At 41.8% G+C, this 23,865-nt stretch overlaps 1 protein-coding gene across 4 annotated transcripts in view; it reads left to right on the plus strand.

Moving 5' to 3' along the window:
* Positions 1–23,865, plus strand: part of FAM110B (family with sequence similarity 110 member B) — a 125,715-nt gene that overhangs the window by 47,634 nt on the left and 54,216 nt on the right. For 3 of the 4 annotated variants that reach the window (XM_080646451.1, XM_080646454.1, XM_080646453.1), the window contains one exon: positions 22,276–22,361. The gene's annotated coding sequence lies outside the window, so the exon portion shown is untranslated. Of the gene's footprint in view, positions 1–15,613; positions 15,838–22,275; positions 22,362–23,865 lie in introns of those variants that run through there. The other variant, XM_080646452.1, reaches the window with a different exon arrangement.

Here is a 23,865-nt window from a genome sequence, read left to right on the forward strand (position 1 = left end):
GGCATGGCTGAGGAAATCCTGGGCTTGAGTGTAGAGTTCCTGAGAGGAGCTGGAGACATACACACACACACACACAGGCAGCTAAATACACAGTTTCAGCAAGTCTGCTCTTCCGAATTTCCTATAGATTGGGAAGTTAGATTGTAGTTTACTTTCCTAAGCAATAAAGCTGAAGGCCCTGCCCTTTTAATTGTTCTTATTTTTTCTACTGCATGAATCAAGCTTGAGGACCCAAATTCTCCAACACACAGTGTTTTATATGGAGAGTTCTCCATTTCTGACCCTCCCACTCCCTCCTCAATCACCCTTTAAATGCCCTGGGAAGGCTCTGAAGCTCAGGAACAGTAGTGCGACTTCATGCTTCCAAGGCATGTTGGGGTTGCCTGCAGGTGTGTCCCTGATTCCTCCACTCACTGGCTGGTGCCTCCAGGAGGTTATGACCTCTCAGTCCATTTCCTCCACTGTAAAGTGGTGATAATAGTATCTGCATCATGGAAAGCTGCGAGGATTAAATGATGAATGCGTTTTAGTGTGGGACCAGGCACATGGAAAGTATTCAGTCAAGGAATTGTCATAGGTGGTGTCAATGGCTTCCCATTTTGAAGCTATGAAATAGCTGTTGACACAAGTGCTTCATTCAAGAAACTGAGTCTTAATGAAATTAAGTAATTTAATCTAAATTCATATAACTAATAAGGAATAAAACAGATATTCAACCCCCAGACTATCTTAACGCCTTCTATAATTCAATATGCTCATTAGTATCTGGGGTTTTTAATTTGTTTGGGTTTTAAAAAATTTTTGAAAAAAAATTTCAATTACAATTTTATATTAGTTTTGAGTGTTCAGCATAGTGGTTAGACATTTATGTAATTTATGAAGTGATCCCCCAATAAGTCTCGTACCCATCTGACACTATACATACTTATTACAATACTAGAGGCCTGATGCACAAAATTCATCCAAGAGTAGACCTTCCTTCCCCCAGCTGCAGGCACCGGCTTCCCTCAAGCCCCAGCTTCATCCGGAAGGTCGTCTGGAAGGATGTCGGGTCTAATTAGCATATTACACTTTTATTATTATAGATAGATTATTCATTATATTCCCTATGCTATACTTTCTTCCAGAAAACTGCTTTATTATAAACATGAGACAAATAAAAGAAAAATTGGTTAGGTAAAAGCTAAAGAGACAAAAATAACTGAAGAAAAGGTGCTTTAAGTAGGTGTTACCAGTGGTTAACTGTTTGAAATAAGCTTTCCAAGGGTTTACAAACAGAAAAAATATTCTTAGTTCCTGATAAAAGAATCTGAATAAAAAGGGCACACAATCCAATTTTCAAATAAGTAAATTGTAACTGTTGTAAATTCATATAGAATTAAGTCATCATTTTTTCTTTATATGTATATAACATACTACATATAAGAACTCGAAAGGTTCAGAAGAATTTAAAATAAAAATTTATTAGGCTATCAAATTAGTAATAAAATTTTAAAGACTTATAGTAAGACTATATTTATAATACTATTTTTTATATAATATGGGGTGGTTTTTTTAGGTAAAATTAGCAGATCTTAAGCATACACTTTAATAAGTTCTATCAAATACAGGATGTCCCAAAAAACATGTATACACTCTTTAACAGCTGATAACTCAATTGGTGTTTCTTTTCAGCCAGATTAAGCTTTGAACAAAGGAAATTCATCCTAAAATGCTACTGGAAGTTTGAAAACGCAGTTGAAATACAAACACTGCCTTTATAATTATTCAAAGAGAGTGCATGCATTTTGAGGGCACCCTATATGTGCACTCACATAACCACCTCTTAAAGATATAAAGCATTCCATCACTCCAGCAAATTCTCTTTTGCCACTTTCTAGCCACTTCCCCGTTTTACACCCCAGAAGAAAACATTGTTCTGATTTTATCACCATAAAGTAGTTTTGTCTGTTTTTAACTTTACCTCAGTGGACTGTACAGTAGTGAATATGCTTTGTGCTTTTTCCCTTCATTTAGTATCATGTCGCTGAGATTCATCCTTAGTCTCAGTAGCTCCTTCCTGTTGCTGAGTAGCATCCCATGTGTGCACATACCTCAGTTTGTTTATCTGTTCTTCTGTTAATGGATGTTTGGCTTCTTTCCAGGTGGGCAGTTGGAATAAAGTCGCTATAAACATTGTCGAACAAGTCTTTTGGGGACATATATTTCCCTTTACCTTGGGTGGAATTGCTGGGTCACGGGTAAATGTTTGACTGACTTCAGACTTTCCTGTTCGTGGTGTGTGAGAATTCCAGTTGTTCTACAGCCTTGCCAACATTTGGTATTGTCTTTTTATTTTTAGTGATTTGAGTGACTATAAAATAGTGTCGTCTTGTGGTTTTAATTAGTATTTCCTCATGACTAATGACATGAAGTGCCTTTTCTATTTTTATACGTCTTTCGTATATCTTCTTTTGTGAAATGTCCACGTTTTTACCCTTTTTATAATAGTTTGTTCATCTTTTTTATATTGATTTGTAGTTCTTTATTTTTCTGGCTAAAAAACCTTTTTCCAGATGTATGCATTGGATATAGTTTTGTTTTTTTGTTTTTGTTTAGTCTTAACAGTGTCATTTGCTGAGCAGAAGTTTTAAATACTTTTAGAAGACAGTTTGCCATTTTTTTCCTTTATAGTTAGTCTATTTTTTTGATTCTAGGAAATTTATACCTTCTACAAGATTGCAAAATTCTCCTTTGTGTTTTTCTAGCTTTATAGTTTAAGGTTTTACCGTTTAGATCTATGACCTGCCTGCCTCAGGTTGATATTTTTGGTGTGAAATAGTGGTCACGGTTTATGGTTTTTTCCAATGGATATCCAATTGTCCCATCATTATTTGTTGAAAATACTTTTCATTCTCCATTGAATTGTCTGAGTCCCTTTGTCAAAAATTAGTTGTGTGTTTCTGAACTCTCTCTTCTGCTTCGTTGACCTGTTTATTCTTATTCACACACTGTGTTGGAATTTCATTTGTCTTCATGAAAGAGCCTCCATCCTTGTGTGGATGGAGGACACTCTCTTCCCACTGGGAACACAGAGGAGCCACCATCCAGGTTCCCCGCAGTGGCTCACATTTCCACGGAGCGCGAAACATCACTAATACACATCTCTGACGTGGAATTTTGCAAGTGAAATGTGTCTTGCATTTGGGTGACTTCAGTATGTTCGAATCTAAAAAGTTTGGTGTAATTCATGTCATTTCACTCCAATTTAGGTCTAGGAATAATGCTGAAAAGAAAAATGTCATTTCACTGCAATTTAGGTCCCGGAATAATGCTGAAAAGAATTATGTCATTTCACTGCAATTTAGGGCCTGGCATAATGCTGAAAAAAAGTATGTATGAAGGCATGATTGAGCAAAAACCAAGAGCAGCCCCAAACTAGTAAGTCAAAAAGGATAAGTTAACTGAAATTCCCCTGAAGTTCACACAACAGAGACTAACCAGTGTTTAATAGAAATGCTTTAGTGTTGCTTTTTCTTGGCTGCCAGTGGAGTTTTTGTTTCCCCTGCAAAATACTTTCTCCCAAATGGTACACAACACATAGCATATTTGGGGAAGACAGAAATTAAGTTATTTTGTAAAAAGAGAAAAAAAGTCAGGAAAAAAATCTGTCCATTGCTGAAAACAAGGAAACTTTTAGAGAAGTAGTAATTACAAGTCAAGAAAAATTTTCCTTCGCTGTCCTTCCTCCCTTGTCTGTCCCAGGCTGGGGTTTTGAGACAGGAGGCTTGTGCCCATCTATGCCAGGTCCTGCCTCTCTCACCTGGAGCATCTCAGGGAGTTGGAGGGTTAATTCTCATCAACTTGACCACCCATCACTGCCAGTGGAGAGCAAGGCCTGTATGATTTTCTACTTACTTCACCCAGAGAAGGCAGGATCCACTCCTGTGTGTGAATGAGCTGTGCCCATTGTAGACAAAATATAATTAACTAAGACTTACCCCTCCTACACCACCCCGCCCCACGCTCAGGATAAGGGAACACCAGGTATCATCTTTTTAAAGTCTGACACTGACTCATATCCCATATTCAAATTGTGTTTTTGTTCTTGTTTAAGAACAAAATGTGAAAATTGTGTTTACCCTTGGTAGGAAGGGTAAACTGTAAAAGCTTCTTTAGTCTATAAAATAGGCAAATGCCACCAAGAAATCAGGTGGGCAGTTTCTCTTGCTGCCCTCTGGACTCCTGTAGCCCTTTGCCACTAACCTGTCAGGTACCTTACACTATTTATTCCCATTAGAGGACATTCCTGCGATATTAATTCAAAAGCCTTCTATATAATTTAGTGCGCAAACCGCTTATGTGAGCTTGACTCAGACTATATGATAAAAAGCATTCATCATGTGCTATTCCATGTAAGAGGAATTTCAGTCTCCTCTTCATTAAAGGACCTGCCTGCAGTGGAATTAAAATAGCTTCTCCCTGAATGGGAGCATTGACTTGGCAAAGATAGGAGCAGTCATTCAGGAGGAATGTAATTGAACACTTGAAATTTAAATTCCTTTGTAATCTGACTTTGAAAACAAAGTAAAAGAGAAACCCAAGAAAGTTTCCTTTAAGGTGAACTCATGTCCTTCAGATCACTTCCACTTTCAAGGCTAATAACATACACACGATAAAAGTAGTATGTAATGAACCTGATCTTTGCCATGAGCTTTTTCCCCCTGATACTCTGATACTGCTTAGAAAAGGTGCCCTACATAGAGAGAACCCACCTCTGCAGAAACGTCTTTCAAACATCAGATTTACAAACTGGGCCAGTAACGTTTGGAGGAATAGCTTTTTTCTTTATTGTGTCCATAAAACATAAATTGTTAAGCCAAGAAACTACCTTAAATAAGTGACACAGATTTTCTTCTTTATTTAGAAACGATTCAGATGTTCAGATTTACAAAGGATTCTTTCCTTTCTAATAGCTTCTTTCTCGTTCTTGAAGGACCGCAATCCTTTTTCTGTTAAAGTCGGTGAGTGGTACATGTTTCCAGGAGGATGGCACTTGTTAAACAAAGAAGGTCCCATAATTGTCGTCACTGCCTTAAATGGGGTTACATAATGAAAAATCATTTCTTTGTTGTAAAAGAAAACAGGGAAAAGGATCTCTCTCTCTACGTGAAAATAGAAACAGGGAATCAAGTACAGAGCAGTAGTCACCATTTATGAAAGACAGCAGTCAAAAAAGAAAGGGTGTGTGTATGTGATTATTTTCAGTAGGAAAAAACATCTTGGCTTTACCTCAACTGTATAGGTAGACTTGAGCACAGTTCGCTTCAAGGCAAATTTCTAACAATCATTTGCATATTAATTTCTGTTGTGGAACTTAAAAATTGATCCCTAGATATATCATAAAATTACCTTTAAAATCTACCCATAGAAATGGAAATATCTTTGTGACAAAACCATCAAATCATTATCTGTTAATGATACGAAGCTAGCATTAAAGGTTTTTTAAACGGTGAAAGTAAAAATAGAGCTCATATAGGCAGACACGGTGAAAGGTGATGGCTTTACTTTATTTCAACTCGATTCCCGCTATAGTAGTAACAATCTATAAAGCTTCAGAAACTTGCCAAGGTTCCAGGCAATGTTGAATCATGCTAATGTTTCTAACTTCATATCCAAAGAAATTATTTTCCATTTTCTCCATCACTTAAACTCCCTGGCTTCTTTCCAGGCATTTGAACCTGGCCATATCGTCCACGTGTACAAGAATGCCTTTAGATAAAAGGAGAAAATTATCCAAATAACTATGGGAAAGAATATCTAAGCCGTACTTAGCAGTGCGGACTTGCCCCAGTGCCAACAGAGGCTTGCTCTGATGTTTAATAATAATCAGCAAATTGACTGATAATCCAGGTTCCCACCCTAATGGTTTGATTTATGGCCGGGAACGATTAGCACATCAGCGTCGTGTTTGCTGATGGTGCACATACTAGCAAGTTAACAAAGCTAAGCTGTAACATGTAGACTGACTGTAGGACAGATCCGATGACCAGGGCATGTCAGGCAGCCTGAACCTCCAAGCCGGAGACTTTAGAGGGCCTACTCATGAAAAACTTACCACCCATAGTTTTTCCCATGGGTGGGGAAAATACAGAGTTTTAACAAGCAATTTATGTTCAATGTGAGGAGAAAAATTAAACAATTCAGACAAGTCAACCATGCAGAGACAAGAACTATTCACCTTGTGGCCTTGCCCCTAAATATTTTCTCCACATGTATACACAGAGATGTATGTGTATGTACACAGAGAGATCATTTTAACAGCAATGGCGTCATACATTGATTTATGACTTTCACTTAATAGTCAGCTACATTTCCATTTAATAAATATTCTTTCATGATACATAATATCACTTTTGAAGAACTGCACAACATAACGTTAATTTTTATGTATACAGCATCGTTTATGTAATCATGTTGGCTATTGTTTTGAAAAAGTTTTTCATTTTGTTTTTGCTCTAGAAAGTATGCTGTGATAAGTACCTGGCTTCCATATTTTTTTTTGCGCATATCCTCTACTATTCAGAATTAATATTTGAATGTGATTCCAATTGGTTCCTTAGGATATTCTCCCAAAGCGAATGGCCAGGGTTAAAGGTATACAGACCTGTAAGATTTTCAAGAACGTTTTGCAAATTGCCCCCGCAAGGAAGTTGTGCTTGTTTAAGTCCCAGAATTTCTGGATATTATTAACAAACTCTTTACAGTATAACATGTCCCATCTGGGTTGTGCTCAGGGTACGATGGTTGTGTTTATACTACATCATTTCTTTTTCTGGGTCAGAAGAAGGTCAGAAAAGGGGATCGTTTTTCTAATAGCATGAATATCATTTGGCCGGGATGTTTTAATTTTGTCATCAGCCAAGCAGGAAGAACTTAGATAATGTCTGCAAAATGCTGGGAACTCCCTAAATGCTTTCTTTATATAGTAAATCATTTCTTCATCCTCATGTTACAGATGAGAAAATTCAAGCGAAGAGAAGTTAAGTAATGTACCCAAAGTTAGCAGCTGGAAAGTAGCTAGATTAGGATAAAATATAAAGGGGTAGAAGATGAGAAGTATTGTTCTAGCAACATAATTTCTTCCAAGGACTATCATTCAGGATATAACCTTGGAAGTTTCTGTATGACCTATTTTCAAGACATTGAAAGTGTCAGAAAGGCCCAAGTTGAATTTCATAACAAATTATGTTCTTGTAGTTGCATATTTGTTTAGATAAAAGTCTAATCTTTCAAAGTTTGTAACGTTAAAACACAGTGATGAACGTTCATGCCATGCATACTTGTAGTTCTTCCATGAAGCTTTTGCTTAAAATAGCAGCATGCATTACTCATGGGAGATTATATGCCTTGATGTTGGACAACAGTGTAGAGATGCACTCAAGAACTAGTGCTGATGAGATACAGAACTATTGAAATTATAGGAAAATTTACTTAACTGAAATTTGAAGGCATTCCACTTTGGAAGACAAAGCTGAAATTTAGGACATCCGTCCACTTATTGTAATTTAAAGTTTTGTAGAAATGATCCGATGATCAGCAGAGAGAGGGTCTCATCCTGGGTCCTTTTCATAGTACAGAGATTATTGATGAGGTAAACAGGCTCACATCCTAGAAGATTCCTATCAGTGTCCGAAAAAAACATGGTATGATTTGAGAACAGAAGGGAAGCTAATAAGCTTAGAACTACTTCTGCAACCTAATTCATAGGTCTTATTAATCGTTATATCTAATTATTATTACACCTAATTAATATTAGGTTATTATATCTACACTGAGTGGCCAAATTATTATGATCTCTGAAAGCATAATAATCTGGCCACTCAGTGTGTGTGTGTGTGTGTGTGTGTGTGTGTGTGTGTGTGTGTGAATTCATGCATGGGTGGGGTCTGGCCAGCCTGGCCAGGGGGGGGGGACATGGGCGGTTGGCCGGTCTGCCTGCTGGTCGAACTTCTGGTTGAGGGGACAATTTGCATATTAGCCTTTTATTACATAGGATATACACTGAGTGGCCAGATTATTATGCGTTCAGAGATCATAATAATCTGGCCACTGAGTGTAATTATTACATTATTATAGATAAAATTATTTAATAATAACACAATTAGTATGCTCAAGGGGTAAGTAATATTTTGTTTGTAGATGTTAAAGATGGCTTTTGTTAGCAGCATTAATTTTCTTTTTAATCCTCACCTGAGGATATGTTTTACTGATTTTAGAGAGAGGGGAAGGGAAAGAGAGAGAAACATTGATGTATGAGAGAAACATTGATTGGTTGCCTCGCATTCTCGCCCCCACTGGGAATTGTACCCGCAACCTAGGTATGTGCTTTGACTGGGAATCAAACCTGAGACCACCCCGTATATGGGACAACGCTCCAACCCACTGAGCAAGAGCAGCATTAATTTTTCCAAGGACTATCATTCAGATATAACCTTGCAGAGCAGCAACATTTTTAACTGCCAGAATGCCTGTTCATTTGGACATGTATGTTCTGATACCAACAGGTACTTGTATGAAATGTCCATGTGCATCCTACCTCATCAGCTCATGAATGAACCCATGTTTGACTTATAGATCCATATAAATGTAAATGAAAGGAAGGTGGGAGTTTTTATTTCTAGAGAATGTAAAAGTCATTTTATTATACAATGCTTAAATTTGTGTGCAGTGAGAGATTAAAAAAATTCCCTGTAATTGATTATTTGACTTTGTAATTAAGAAACAGTCACTTAGATAAAAATGAACTGCTCTAGAAGGCAGGTGAATAAAAAAGATGATTTCCTAAGGAGAATGTGTTTGTGAACTAGAACCCTGAAATGCAGACTATAACCATCATACTGAAGACTTTTCTTACTGTGAGTGCTTTTTGCATAAAAATTTTAAAACTTTCTTGTGTTACCCTAACCCTCTAGTTTTCTAAACTTTGTGGGGAAAATGCCTTTTTTGCAGGATTGCCACATTCCAGCTCTTCTCAATCATGTCCACCTGCACAAAAGCCCTCTGTGGGTTCTTCTTAATTGTGGAATGTAGCGGTTACCATTGCTTTAGCAGGTGGGAGAGTGTGTGTGCTTCTTATAAAAAACTAGAGGCCTGGTGTACAAATTCGTGCACAGGTGGAGTCCCTCAGCTTGGCCGGCAATCGGAGCTCGTTGGGGCCAGCCAGCTGCGGGAGGGAACGTGGGAGGTTGGCTGGCCGCAGGAGGTTGGCTGTGGGAGTGCACTGACCACCAGGGGCAACTCCTGCACTGAACGTCTTCCCCCTGGTGGTCAGTGTGCATCATAGCTACTGGCCAGTAGTCTGGTTGTCCGATCGGAACGGTCGCTTAGGCTTTTATATATACAGACTAGCTCAGTATGAGCAGGGGTCATGATTTTGAGGAGGACAGGGGTTGGCTGGGTAGTTTTAGGACGTGAGGAGGTCTGGGGGCTGGGCAGACCCATGTGGCCTGCTACCTTTAAATGCACGTGGTACTTGTGCCCTCTGGGATCAGAATGCTGCATGTTAGGAGGTCTGAAAGGTATGAAACATAGCAGGTGTAAATTTTGTTTGTATAAATCTTTTTTAGGGTCAGTGCCATACCTAAGAAAGTCTTTTTTCTCTTCTATCATGTGACTTCTTCCTTCTAGATCTAAGAAACCAGTTATATCCTTGGCAAGAGAGGCTGAGCTCACATAAGGCCTCATTGGTTTATTATAGAGGATACAGTGGGAAAAATGGCCAAGGAAATGGGGAAAAGGGGTCTCGGGAGACGATCCAGCCAAGTACTGTGGTCAAGAACCAGTGACATGCTGTCCAGCCGTGCAAGGATGGGTGGGTCCTGGGAAGTCCCCCGACCAGGGTGTGTGAGCTGTGCTGGATCGTCAGCCTACACATGGATACAATGTGTGAAGTGGTCAGATAGCCAAGGTGGCCAAAGCTTCTGTTCTTAATTTGGTAGCAACTGTGTGAACCACGTCCCGTGTGGTTCAGGGTTTGGGATCTGGAGAAGGGCCACACACAAATGACAGAGATGAGACAAGAAATAATAATTTGGGAATTGGGGGCCAGGCGGAGAGTCCAACTCTAGGGGAAGGACTTCGCTGGTGCCCAGGCCTTGCCAACCTTTTATTCAATTTTGGATACACAATATTGCCCTTAGGCAGGCAATTCCGGTAACAGACAGACTATCTTAAAGTTCAGTAAATATTAGTAAAGATGTACTCTGAGACTATTTGGTCAGGAAATTGCTTGAGCCACCATTGTCTCAACTAAACAATTGGTGCATAGCTCTGGCCCTTGCCAGGGCTCAAGGTTCACCAGCTTTCCGGGCTCCTTGTTTACACTTCTCTGACAGTGAAGACAATGGGTAGCTTCCAACAAGCATCAGCTAGCCATTGGAAGCAAGCCTCCCCTCGAATTCAAAACCCCTTATTGTCTCATTGTTTCCTACCCTTCCATTGCCCTTCACCAGCACTATAAAATGTAAATCACTAGAAGGGAAAAAAAAGGCTTTGAGGAGACACTACAAGATGCCCAACTGGATTATAAACTGCACCCCAGAGAGGATTCATGCAGCCTACCTATGTATGTAGCCTGGTAAGACACTTGTCCAAACATAAGCATCTTTCTCAGAGGGAGGCTTCACAGGGGGCCTCCAGAGCTGACTGTACAATGTGTCCCACACTGACATACAAAGGAACCTCTGAGGCCCTATTCAGGCAGTGGGGGGGTGGGGAGGGGGGGGGAGGTGGTGTCACTTCATGGTAAACAGGTCGGATGTTAAGAATCTGAAAAGAGGGAGGAGCCAAGGGCCGTGCATGCCCTTTGGAGCCGCTGGAGTAATTTCCAGCAGCCTGATTCAGTTTTTCTCAGCCTAGCCACCTTATAACTGCATTGAGTACCCCAGATGCCACATTCTTTAAAAAAGCCCATGTGTGGGTGTTCTGAACAGAGAAGGAAGGGGCACCAGTTACCCATTTGCTTGCCCCATAGTTGTCCTACAGCTCCTGGTAGCCAGAGGAGGCTTCCACAGCTTGGGCATTCATTCATTTTCCTTGTCGTGGGGGGTGGGTGGTGAGCTAGAGCCCCTCGCGCAGGCTTTGGGGAGCTGCTTGCTAGCGCGTCTGCCCAGTTCCACCAGCAGTGAGTTCGTGTTGGTGGCCTGAAACGCCACCGTGGAAATGCTCCATACAAGTTGTATATTCCATTACTCATTGGCCTGTCATTCTTTATGGGGCCACCCAGGACTGTTGGCCCCTCCCCCCACTCCTGGCAGCGCTGGGGCATAGAGCTGAGCTGGGGGCACCACAGCAAATGGGAGAAATGTCAGCCTTGGTGGCCCAGCTTGTGATCGGACCTCCCCACGCCGGGTCCCTGTTCCTCAGAGCAGAAACCACTGCCCTGGGCCCCTTCCAGCGAGATGGAGTTTTACAGATAACTGAAATTGAGACACTTCTGGTCAGAATATTCTGACCAGTCTAAAGTTGTGTGGGAGCCACGAATCATTTCATTTGCAAGGGGAGAAAGCTGAACGTTCTGTTGGAACTTCTCAATACACAGGCCCTCCTCTCCTCATTCTCCCAGGTTAGAGAATCCAAACAGACCTTGAAGAAACAAACCCCTTCTCTGAGGTCAACCATTTCTCTGGTGACTGCCTGATCCTACTTGCCCAGTGTAGCAAATGTGAAATGTACACACTTTTCTTCTTTGTGCAATGAAGGCTGAGCAAGGGTTTTGACTTGGAAGATAATGGGAACCTATTACTAGAAAGAACTTGGGGGAATGAATCAGCCATCAATTTCCAGATGGCTTTGACCTAACGCTTTTCCTCCTCTTGTGGGAGCTGTTCCCAGCTGTCTGCACTCCGTCCTGTCCTTGGGTCTTGGGCTCTCCAGGACCTTGCCTTTCACACACACTCCAGTCAGAAGCCTCCTTCAGTCACAGATCCCACTCTCTATGCCCACTAACGAGCTTTCAGAGCAGCCTGCATGTCCCAGCAGTTTCCCCACCAGAACCACTCAGGTGTTAATGAGTCACTTAATTTTTATCTTCCTAATGAGAATACGGTCCAGGGGGAATCAGAATACTGTCTCACTGCCTTCAGTATCCCCAATGTCCAGCACCGTCCTTGCACATAGTAGGTGCCTAAAACTATTGAGTCCATGAATGCTTTTTCAGATTTAAGGAAGAGTTGATTGAAGTTCAAAGATAAAAGTGCTATTCCCGAGGTTAAAAAATATATAAGCTCATCTAGTCCAATGGTAGTAAGAAAGTTTACCAATAAGCTAATACTCAGTTCCAGACGAATATTTGTTCTAAATACGCCGAAAGATAAGACCTTAGAAAGGACAGTGACCTTTTCTTAGGATGCATCTGCTTAATGTCTTATACAATACAGGCCTGAGACAAATTAAACAGCTTTTTAAAACAGTGCCCTTTTTTGAGCTCGCAGTCTGTTAAATGAAGAGGAAGGCAGGGCTGTTGGCTGTTTCTTAAATAAATGCCTAGAAGTGTTACTAGTCTGTATCCTGGCAGCCTCCAGGGAGCTGTGCCTTAGGCCAAATCACGGAAGCCAATTCCGCACGGAAGCCAATTCCTCTTGGAGTTGGAGCTCCTGATAATGGTGATTGCGCTTTGATAGTTCACGTGGACGATGCTTCGAGGTGGCACACGCAGCAGTTTCTTTAGGGGCGTGTCTCCATCTTGTTTTGCAAGTTTGTGTTTGTGTCTACATTTGTACACCATTTTTCACTCTTGAATTTATGGACCGTGAGTTTCTTTGCTGTCTTCCCCTTAAAGTTGATGAGCCATGCCATTCCTTTCTCTGGTTTATTTCCCAAACAGCCTATGGTATATAAAGATTGAAAAATGCCTCTGAGGCAGTCTTCCTTTTCCATGGCTACTAATTAATTAATCCCTGGGAATATTTGGTTTCTTAGAGCAGATCATAATGGTTGTTGAGGATGTTAGCATTTTGTAAAGGTTTTCAAGTAAAAATCAAAGCAAAACAAGACTAGAAAAATGAGAAGTTGGCATATTATCACTGGATTGGAGCTTGACTGGCAGAACATACCAATTTCTGGGAATTATGGAAAATAAATTTAAAAAAAAATTTAATCATCACCCACTTTGAATAGTTATAAAAGCAATGTCTATTAAAATACATTTCATTTTCAAAATTGAGCTATACCTGTCAAAGTCTGTATACATTTTTGGGGGGACACCCTGTGTTTTTATTGACTTTTAGAGAGAGAGAGAGAGAGAGAGAGAGAGAGAGAGAGAGAGAGAAACATCAATGTGAGAGAGAAACATCAATTGGCTACCTCCTGTACATGCCTAGACCGGGAATTGAACCCTCAGCCTTTTGGTATACGGGATGACCCTCCAACCTATTGAGCCACCGAGCCAGGGCCAGAAAATAAGTTTAACAATTTAACAGATTTGGTTAACATCACCCCAGGACTATTAAATTTGTAGAACGTAGTTACAAGAAAGGGAGAACCAATAAATATACAGGCTGCAGGGACAGAAGTCGCATTTGTCTGGCTAACTTCTCTCTCCTTTTCACATAAATTTGTCATTTTAAATTTAATCAATCACCTCATTACAAACTTTCTTTGATTTATAGTTCATAGAAAACACTTTTCAAATATACAATAATCATTTAATCTATATTGCAAGTCATTAGTGAAATATAATTGTAAGCCCTTAATTTCCTGAAAATTCCTTTTAAGATTGGTTCATAGAGAATTAAGTGAAATTAGAGAGTGTTACATAGCCAAAAAGAAGTTGGGGAAATAATTTTAGTTACCACAGTGAATCCCCATAACAGCTCTGTATGATTAATCAAGTCTGCCACCAGCTTGTCACTATGAGTTACTTCTAAATGATGTTTCTGACAAAACTGTACAATAGAGAAGTGTTTAGACACTTCTTTTTTTGAGTTGTGTGTTACTGGGAAAGAAGGTAGACAATATGATGTGGTGAAAAGATTGCTGCTATTAATAATAGCTTAATTTAGAGCTCACTCTGTGCCAGGCCCTGTCCGAATCCTAATAGCTCATTATCAATCCTGCAAGAAGTCTCCCATTATTGCCTCTGAGACCCAGAGACATCCAGTCACTAGTCCCAAGTCACACAAGTAGGAAGTAGCTGATCCAGAAGGTACACACAGGTGGTATGGCTGTTAGAATGTATGCTCTTCACCCAGGCTTCAAACTGCCTCTCACAAGATTTGGCTCCTAGAACTAATTTTACCGTTAAATTGTGCAGTGGGCAAACTTTTCTGTTATTGAAAATATATGCTGTAAATATGATATGGAAGGGCTTGTGAAAACTCAAAAGAGGTCAAGGGGCATACAAGCAAGAAGTACACAGATCACCGAAACTGGTTTGGCTCAGTGGATAGAGCGTCGGCCTGCGGGCTGAAGGGTCCCGGGTTCGATTCCGGTCAAGGGCATGTACCTTGGTTGTGGGCACATCCTCAGTGGGAGGTGTGCAGGAGGCAGCTGATCGATGTTTCTCTCTCATCGATGTTTCTAGCTCTCTATATCTCTCTCCCTTCCTCTCTGTGAAATATCAATAAAATATATTTTTTTAAAAAAAAGTACACAGATCAATTCCTTAAGAGATAAATTTTAACATACACGGTGTGGTCGTGTAAGCTTTTCAGTGTGACCCCAATATATTATTAGACTGACTATATCATCAAGTGCTGTTTGATTATTAGAAATCATAGAAGTTAACAGAATTTACTTTGAAAATTGGATATTCATTTTTTTCTTTGTATGAGTTCTACTCAACTTTATTCTCCGAACAGATTCAAAATAAGATATCTTATTTGATAGCTGGTCATCATTTTAGGCTTAATCTAGGCAAAGTATTTAATACTTTATTGAAGATCATCCAAAAACTCCACAATAATTTTAACTCCATAATCATTTTACCTGGATTCAAGAGTAGGCAAATTTCTTTAAAAAAATTTTTTTTACAGTGATTTCTGGTATCCCTTCCATCTCTTGTAGCTCTAAATTATTATTGATTACTGTCCTCGGGAGTATGATTGTTGGCACCTTGATGAGCACTTTTCCACTATGCATGGAAATTACATGGGATTTCAAAGTCCACTGGAGACTAATTAGCACTTTAGGACAAATAAGTGGCAAATTGCTAATCAGGGTAAATAAAGTAAGACTCGGATTTTACAGCACCAGCACTAATACCTTCGCGGTATTGATTTTGTCATTCTTCTCCGTGCCGGAATCTGCAGTGCAAGTCAGCTGGACTGGACGTGAGGGGTAACCACTCTTTGTTTCTCTAGATTGGAGGAAAAACAAAAATACACTTTAAAAATCACTTACAGTTTATAAGGTGGCACATTAATCCTCAGAATGACAGGAAATCAAGATGATTTTGTCTTTGGGGTTTAATTTATTAAAATTTAATTTGCTCATGTGCTTTGCTCCAGTAGCTCTTGTGCTAGCAAACTAGCTATAATTAGATTAGCAGCCTGCTAAACGCTGGTGACAGCCTGCGCCTCAGAGAGCATGTGCTGGATTCTGCCTGAGCCTCTCCTCATTGGCTGCTAGCATCGCTGCTCGCCAGCTTGATAGGTTTCCACTGTACTCCTTATGCATTGGAGACATAGATACAGAGATACTCCACTGTGTTCTGGCAACGGTGGTGGAGGTGCTTAGCTGGTAACGTTACGGGAGGAGGAAGGCACTGAAGAGAAGGCGTTCTTCTTTGTTGTAGAGCATCGGCAGTCAGCGACTGCCAGCTGCCAAAGGAGATCAGTGAGGAAGTTTCAGTTCATGGTAATTACTTTGAGTCTTTATCTCGCAGGAAAAACCCAGGCATGCATGAAATGAAGCGCGTTCATCCTGTCCTCTGTTTAATTTGATCCTGCTTTTTTGTTAATAGCACGCCTAGTCCGGCGTTCCATCCCAAAATATGTTCTCCGGGAGAAAGCTTGGCTGGTGAACAGCTACTCGGTTCATGAAGGAAGATTGTTTTTACCTGGATCCAAGCGTGCATGTGCCGGGGAGTGGTTCTTATTGGTTCTCTTCTGTTTTGGAAAGCCCGAGGTTGCATCGATTGAGGTGTCTTTGGAGGTGCGTTTCAGTAACCGGTTGACTTTGTGTGCACTGAGCCCAGGCTCTCCCGAATAAGGAGCGGTCTGGGAGAGTTCAGGGAAACACACGTGAATTAGGACAGGGCAGCAGTTCTCCTGAGGCCAATGCAGGGTCCTGGGGGAAGTAAGTGCTATTGTTTCTTCAAAGCTGAGTGCAGCCTTCATTTTGGATGGTTTTCTTTGTTTCACCGTTTGTAGTTTGCATTAAGCCTTCAGACCACGAAGGGTGATAGCATATCTCATTCTGCCAAAAATATGTATAGGTGTGTAGTCACCTGTGCCGGAGAGAATTTTGGATTCCGTGCTTTGTTTAACAGGGATGTTGCTTTTGGAGTTGAAATTAATCACAGGAAGGTGGGGTTCTTACCGCTCAGACTAACGTTTGGCAACATTTTAAATCTTCTGTTAATGGTTGCCTGGATTATTTTCCACCTCAAACAATAAGTAATCTTAAAATTCTGCAATAAAGAAGGTACATTCTGAAGGAAACCTGTTTAAATGGCCAAGGCTGAGCTTAAAGAAACCCACACAAGTGCATTGATTTTGCTTCTCTGTGTACCTTCTCCATCGAGTTCTCCTTTATTTCAGACGAGCCCCCTGCTGCCATTTAGTCCTCAAACTTAAACATGGATATGCTCACCGTATCCGATTGTGGAGACCACAGAAACTTGTGTATTGAGTCACCAGTCACACGGCTGGCTGGCTGCCACCATGCGTCTGCTATCCGTGGAGAGCCCAGTGATATCTGAAAGCCGTCAGGAATTATTCCCCTGCTCCTGAAAAGCCAAACGTGGCCATTTAAGTACTTTGTTTAAAAAAAACGGCTTTGATTTAAAACTGTATACAGGTTACAGGGGTTCCGTTCATTGTTTGGTAGAGGAAAACTTCAGATAACTAACTCTACTCCACCACCCCTCCCCACACCCCTCCCTGGTCCATTCTGAAGGTAATAAATCATCCAGTGTAATATTTCATTCCAATGTAAGTCTTAAGGAAAAAACAAGGAATATTATGAAAGTTTGTCATTTATTGTAATACAGTGTCATCTATAATAAGAAAGGTTGACAGTTATCCATTGTGATACAGGCTCTCTATGACTTGAAGCAATCTGCAGTGCTTGGTTTTAAGGTACCGTGTGTGCTGAAATGAACATGAGAAGGGGTGCTCTGCTGAACACTTACTTCTTCTTTGGACTCCCTTGGAACAAACCCCACCTCCTTCTGATTCCAGAAGGTGGCAGAGCAGTGGTGGAAAGCGCAACGATGTTGCCCTTGTTCACGTGTGCAGACCCTGCTCTCCCGGTTCACTCCCTCATTCTCTGTATCCACAATAAGGAAGAATAAATTGATGTCATTCTATAATCGTCTCCCCCTCTTCATCTCCTAAACTGCTTCCTAAATTACCTTGGTCTTCAAGAATCTCTAAGAAGTAGACTGCCTTAAAAATAAACTAGTGTTGCCCTCGCCAATGTGGCTCAGTTTGTTGGGCGCCCTCCTGTGCATGGAAAGGTTGCTGGTTGGATTCCCGGTCAGGGCACATGCCCGGGTGGCAGGCTCGACCCCCAGTTAGGGGCGTGCAGGAGGCAGCTGATGGATGTTTCACTTTCACATCTATCTTTCTCTCTCTCTCTCTAAAAATAATTTTTAAAAATAAATTATTGTCAGGTGTAAACATGGTACCAGTAAACCTCCTTTTATGAGCTTAGCCCTGTGTTAAGCTGTGTGCCACCGAAGCTGTGGAGGGTATTCTAAGTGCTGTTGACTCCCAAGGGCTGGATCTTAAAAGACTCTTGGTGCCTGGAAGGAACTTCATCAAAACGTAACATAAATGATATGTGTATATTGTGTAATGCACTGTCATAGCCCAAAGGGCCTTCCACCATATACTAAAGGGGCATTTTTCTAATAGCACCAAATAAAATGTTATTTACATTTTGGCAAAATCTGCACTTTTAACTTCAGCTGAATCACATCTTACCTTTTTAAAACTACATTAAAAAGAATCTTCATATATTTCTGAGGTAAGAAAGTAAAAAGTAAATTTCCTGGGCACTTTGAAATTTTGTTCTCTCCCCTCCTTGTAATCTCATAGCTCTTTACTGATGAGAGAATGATATTTCTGACCCATAAAATAGTTCTATTAGCATGAACTGGAGTACAAAACATATAATATTTTTAAATTAAAACAGTCTTGGTTATAAGTAAGACTTTTGAAGTTTTTCTCCTAGCAACTTATAATCACAGCCGTAAAAGTGGTCATCAGTTTGAAAATAAAAGGTCACTTCCTGTAGAATATGATGTGCCACAAAGCAGCTGGGATGAACAAGGTCTGAACTGATTGTAACAAGAAAGGAGCACTGGGTAGTACCTGCTATTGGATGGAGGAGTATGGGTGGCTGGCCCCTTGGCCATCTGTGATATGAAAAGAACTGAGGGAGATCTGTCATTAGAAATCAATAAATATTTCAAGGTTGATCCTCCTAAAGTTTCCTGGATTGAAAAAACATTTCAAGAGACATTAGGCCTGTCATCTAAGTGTATTTATTTTTTTTCTTTCATTCAACTAGAGGCCCGGTGCACGAAATTCGCGCATGGGGGCGAAGGGGGGGGGAGAGTCCCTCAGCCCAGCCTGCACCCTGTCCAATCTGGGACCCCTCGAGGGATGTCCAACTGCCTGTTTAGGCCCGATCCCTAAACGGGTAGTCGGATATCCCTCACACAATCCAGGACTGCTGGCTCCCAATCGCTCACCTGCCTACCTGCCTACCTGCCTGATTGTCCCTAACTGCTTCTGCCTGCCAGCCTGATCACCCCTAACCACTTTTCTGCCAGTCTGATCAACGCCCAACTGCTCCCCTGCCGGCCTGATTGCCCCTAACTGCCTTCCCCTGCTGGCCCGGTCACCCCTAACTGTCCTCCCCTGCCAGCCTGATTGCCCCTAACTGCCCTCCCCTGCAGGCCTGGTCACCCCTAACTGTCCTCCCCTGCAGGCCTGGTCGCCCCCAAATGCCCTCCCTTGCAGGCCTGGTCCCTCCAAACTGCCCTCCCCTGCTGGCCTGAGCGCCCACAACTGCTCTCCCCTGCCAGCCATCTTGTGGCAGCCATCTTGTGTCCACATGGGGGCGGCTATCTTGTGTGTTGGAGTGATGGTCAATTTGCATATTACTCTTTTATTAGATAGGATAATTAGAGGCACCTACCCTGTGCTAGGTTCTGTGCTAAGCCTTATCCAGAGAAAGATGGAAGACACAGCCCACCCCACAAGCAACAACCTACTTAGGGGAGACAGCAAACTAATAATAATAGGGAGTGTAAAGAGCAGAACAGGGCACTTAGCTTGGTGAGTGCATGCAGGGTGACCAGTTCTCTAGAAAGGGGACTGGGGGGAGCCAGAGGCTTCAGGAGGAGAGAGCTAGTAGTGCCTGATCCAGAATGAACTGTTTCCCATCCATCTTGTACCACATCCACTACCGTTAATGTTAAGTGGGGGTCGGTGTGGGCCACAGATCTGTTCCTATATATTATATTGACTTTTAGTTTCACCATGTGTCCTATTTGTGACCTGTATTAAATGTAATAAATTGACCCCTGAAAAATGTGGGGGTTAGGAGCACTGAATCCCACACAGTCCAAAATCCACATATAGCTTTTGACTACCCAAAAGCTTAACTACCCTCATTATCTGCAGGGGATTGTCTCCAGGACTCCCCCACAGATACCACTATCCAAGGATGCTCATGTCTCGGATATAAAATGGCCTGGATCAATGCATACAGTTAGCCCTGTGCATCCATGGACTCCCAAGTGAAGATAGAAAACAGTACAGGTATTTATTGAAAAAAAAAATCCATGTGTAAGTGCGGACGGACCTGCACAGTTCAAAACAATGATCAATGGTCAACTGTATAAACTGTAATTTTTTTTCTTCTATCTCTTCTAAGAATACACATTAGATTGTTGCATGGAAGTCTTTTTTTTTTTTTAAATATATTTTATTGATATTTTACAGAGAGGAAGGGAGAGGGATAGAGAGTCAGAAACATCGATGAGAGAGAAACATCGATCAGCTGCCTCCTGCACACCTCCCACTGGGGATGTGCCCGCAACCAAGGTACATGCCCTTGACCAGAATCGAACCCAAGACCCTTCAGTCCACAGGCCGACGCTCTATCCACTGAGCCAAACCGGTTTCGGCACATGGAAGTCTTTTTATTTGTTTTAATAGATTTACATCACATGGGATTTGAAAAAATTTTAAATGTATGTAAAAGTTTAAGAATGCATTTCAAAGGCCTTACAGAATACTTTCATTACTCTTGTACTCTTAAGTAATTTAGTGATAATTTCTGAAACTGTTGGCATTGCCAGGAATTATCATTTGTTGTTGGATGCCTGTTGACTCTTTTATCTATTTAACCAGACTCTTTTATTTATTAAAGTCATTTGTTTTGTACATGCTTATTAAAGACAAGCTTTAAATGTGGGCTTCGGTTATAACACTTGCATTTAATCTTACTATGATTAAGGCCTTTTGCTTTTCTTATACACTTAATTGAATTTATACATATTTTAAATCTTGCCAAATTTGGAAGGCAAGTCCACTATCAGGGTCACAGGCTTACCACCAGTAAAATGTGTACATGAAAACAGATTTTCAGTGCTGCAGGGCATGCAGTCAGAGATCCCTCCTAATTCTGTAGTGTTTTGCCCTGGTCAGGCTTCCACACTTTTCTTTTCACAAGCCGTCCTTCCCCAGCCATTACTCTTTGAGTGGGAAGTGTCCTCAGAGCTGACTGTCAAAGGCAGCAGCTCTCCAGCCCTGATGGCCTTCCTCCTGTGTCCCCCTGTCTCTGACTGCTCCTTCCTAGTCTCCTGTCCTACCCACCTTTTGTGTGTGTGTGTTAATCCTCACCCGAGGATATTTTTCCATTGATTTTCAGAGAGAGTTGAAGGGAAGGGGAGAGACAGAGAGAGAGAGAAACATTGATGTGAGAGAGGCACATCGATTGGTTGCCTCCCACACACGCCCTGACCAGGGCCAGGGATCGAGCCTGCAATCCAGGTACATGCCTTTGACCAGAATCAAACCTGGGACCCTTCAGTCTGCAGGCCGACCCTCTATCCATGAGCCCAGCTGGCTAGGGCTCCTACCCATCTTTTAAGTAGATATTCCCCAAGGTTCTGTCCTTCATTAGCTTCCTGTCACCTGCTTTCCATTGGTTGGTTCATCCATTGCCACAGACTTAGCTGCCATTCTTGTGTCCCCCTTTTGGGCCCTGGCTGCCCTCTTTTGCCAGGAAATTGCTTCCCTCAATAGAATCATGGCTCATGTCCTCACTACCTTCAGGATTTTGCTCAGATGTCTCCACTTTCCAGCCCAGTGGAACATTCTGAGATGGTATCTATTATATTTAGTCTCCTCTTTCTGGAGTATAGACTCAGAGTTCAGAGATTTTGGTCTTAACCCCCAGAGCCTAGAACAGAACTTGGTTCCTGAGTGGGCCTCTGGTTCCTGGTCTGAAGTCGAGGTTGTGTACCACATGAGCTCTAAGGCCCTTTCAAACTCTTAACACCCTATCTATCAACCTCGGGTGGACTGACTCGGTTCCAGAAATGAGATGAAGTCCTGGAAACCTTTATATATGTGATTTCTCACAACTGGATGTTTATATTCTCCTTTCTGTATAATTGCTGTCTAAGGTTGAATGTCTCCTTAAAAAATACAGCTGAGCCCTGGCTGGTGTGCGCAGTGGTTGAGTGTTGTCCTGTGTACTGAAGGGTCTCAGGTTTGATCCCCAGTCGGGGCATGTCCATGATGCAACCAATCAATGTTGCTCTCTCACACTGATGTTTTTTTCTCTCCCTCTCCCTTCCTCTCTCTCTAGAATCGGTGAGAATTTAAAAAAAAAAACACAGTTGAAGGAAGCAAAACACTTGGCTTTAAATGAAGTTTATAAAAACTAACACATTTTGGTTTACCTTCGTGTTTGTTATTTGTATTTTAAAACTTACTGACCGACTTTTAAAAGAATTGTCAATTTCTGTTGCTATATATATTTAATAGACTGCCTATTTCTGTCAAATAAAACAACAATAGCAGTCTTTTCTTTCTCTAATTTCAGATACTTCCTGCTGCAGGGAGTACTTTAAGAAAGGAAGGATTCCCGTGACTTCTGCCTACCATCCGTGAAGTACTCATTCCTTTCAAGTAAGTATATTGCTTTGCTTTGACCCATTCTCAGCAGAAGTTATTGATTTTCTCTGAAAACCTGTGTCATTATTCCATTAAGATGATGAGGCAAGGTTTCAGATAGTTTACTGTCTGGCAAAAAAAAAAAAAAAAGTCCCCTCCTTTGAGGTCCCTGCCAGCACCAAATAGTAGTAATGGTGATTTGCTTTCCCAAGGCTTTCCACGACATCTTCTACATATCTGCCAGCAGTTACAGTTCTCAAAGCTGTGTTATATTTACCAGTAATCAGGTGGGTAGCCATGTATGGATTTGCAGACTCTGTAAAACATGGGTATCTTTACCCTGCAGTGAGCAGTACACTGTCTGTGGCTGCGGAAATGAGGTGGTGTTTTCTGACACGCCAAATAGTGTGGGACCAGCACCAAGTGCCCTGGGAGTTTTGGGAGGGAGATCTTCACAGGATGGCCTCTCAAAGGAGGCCATGTGGAGAGGGTGGGACCTGTGTGCCAGCCGAGGGACAGCCTGAGAGTGGGGCAGGTGCTGGAGGTGTGTGTGCACCATGGAAGACACTGCTGGGTACTTTGCCCCACATCCACGCCACTCCCAGGTGATGGAGAGTCTGGAGGCTTCCTCTGACCAGACTCATGAAAGAGCTGAGGAAGTGGATGAACTTCAAGGTCCCGATGTCCCTCCTCTTCACAGAGGGCCTGAGAGCTCAAAATCACCAAGTGAGGAGGTTGGTGTTTCTGAAATACAGAGACAGCTCTCTGGCTAAGTCATGTCTGCCATGACTTGAAGAGTGGTAAAGAGCAGCCCACACGAGAACACAAAGTCTTATCCTTGATGCCATATTCCCCAGTGACCAAGTGCTCTGACTTGATTAACAGCCTTCCTGGAGTCTCCTCTCCAACCTCTATAGGTCCTGTACCATTGCTTATATAGTGCGCTATGCATTTTATCGTTTGTTATTAGGCAGGACATTGTTAGGTAGATTTTAATACTGTTCAGTAACCTCAGAATCTGACTTAGGCTGACAAGTAAGAATCAGCTTGTACCAGGTGGAATTCTACAATCTCTGGAAAGAGACAATTAAAGAAGAAGCCAACAAGACCTACCCTGAAATCCAAGTCAGATATAGGAAGTTCTGATATGAAAGCCTTGGGTCCTGTTGGCTGGAAGGAACATGGTGCCTCCCACCCCCAGGCCTATATCAAGGGAGTGGGGGGAGGAGTAGAATTGCCCCTGAGCACAGGTGGATTGAATGGGGAATGCTTCTGACTGGTTGTACTCTCCACTCTGCATCAGCCTAGAAGCCCATCCATCTGGCCCCAGGTGAGGGCTTTTCTGGGATGTGGGACTTTCAAGTGCTAAAAGCAGGAAAAGTCCACAGCAAACGGGGGCCTATGAGCCCCTCTCATGGTTCTCAGCACCTCTATTCTCATACCCAGCCATGTGATGTTAATGCTCACCGAGCCAGCTTCTGACAGGTCAGGAAAGGACTGGGGGGGAGAAGGGGTTGAG

Source organism: Plecotus auritus (genome assembly GCF_963455305.1).
Source record: "Plecotus auritus genome assembly, chromosome: 11".
In the NCBI taxonomy this organism is placed as follows: domain Eukaryota; kingdom Metazoa; phylum Chordata; class Mammalia; order Chiroptera; family Vespertilionidae; genus Plecotus; species Plecotus auritus.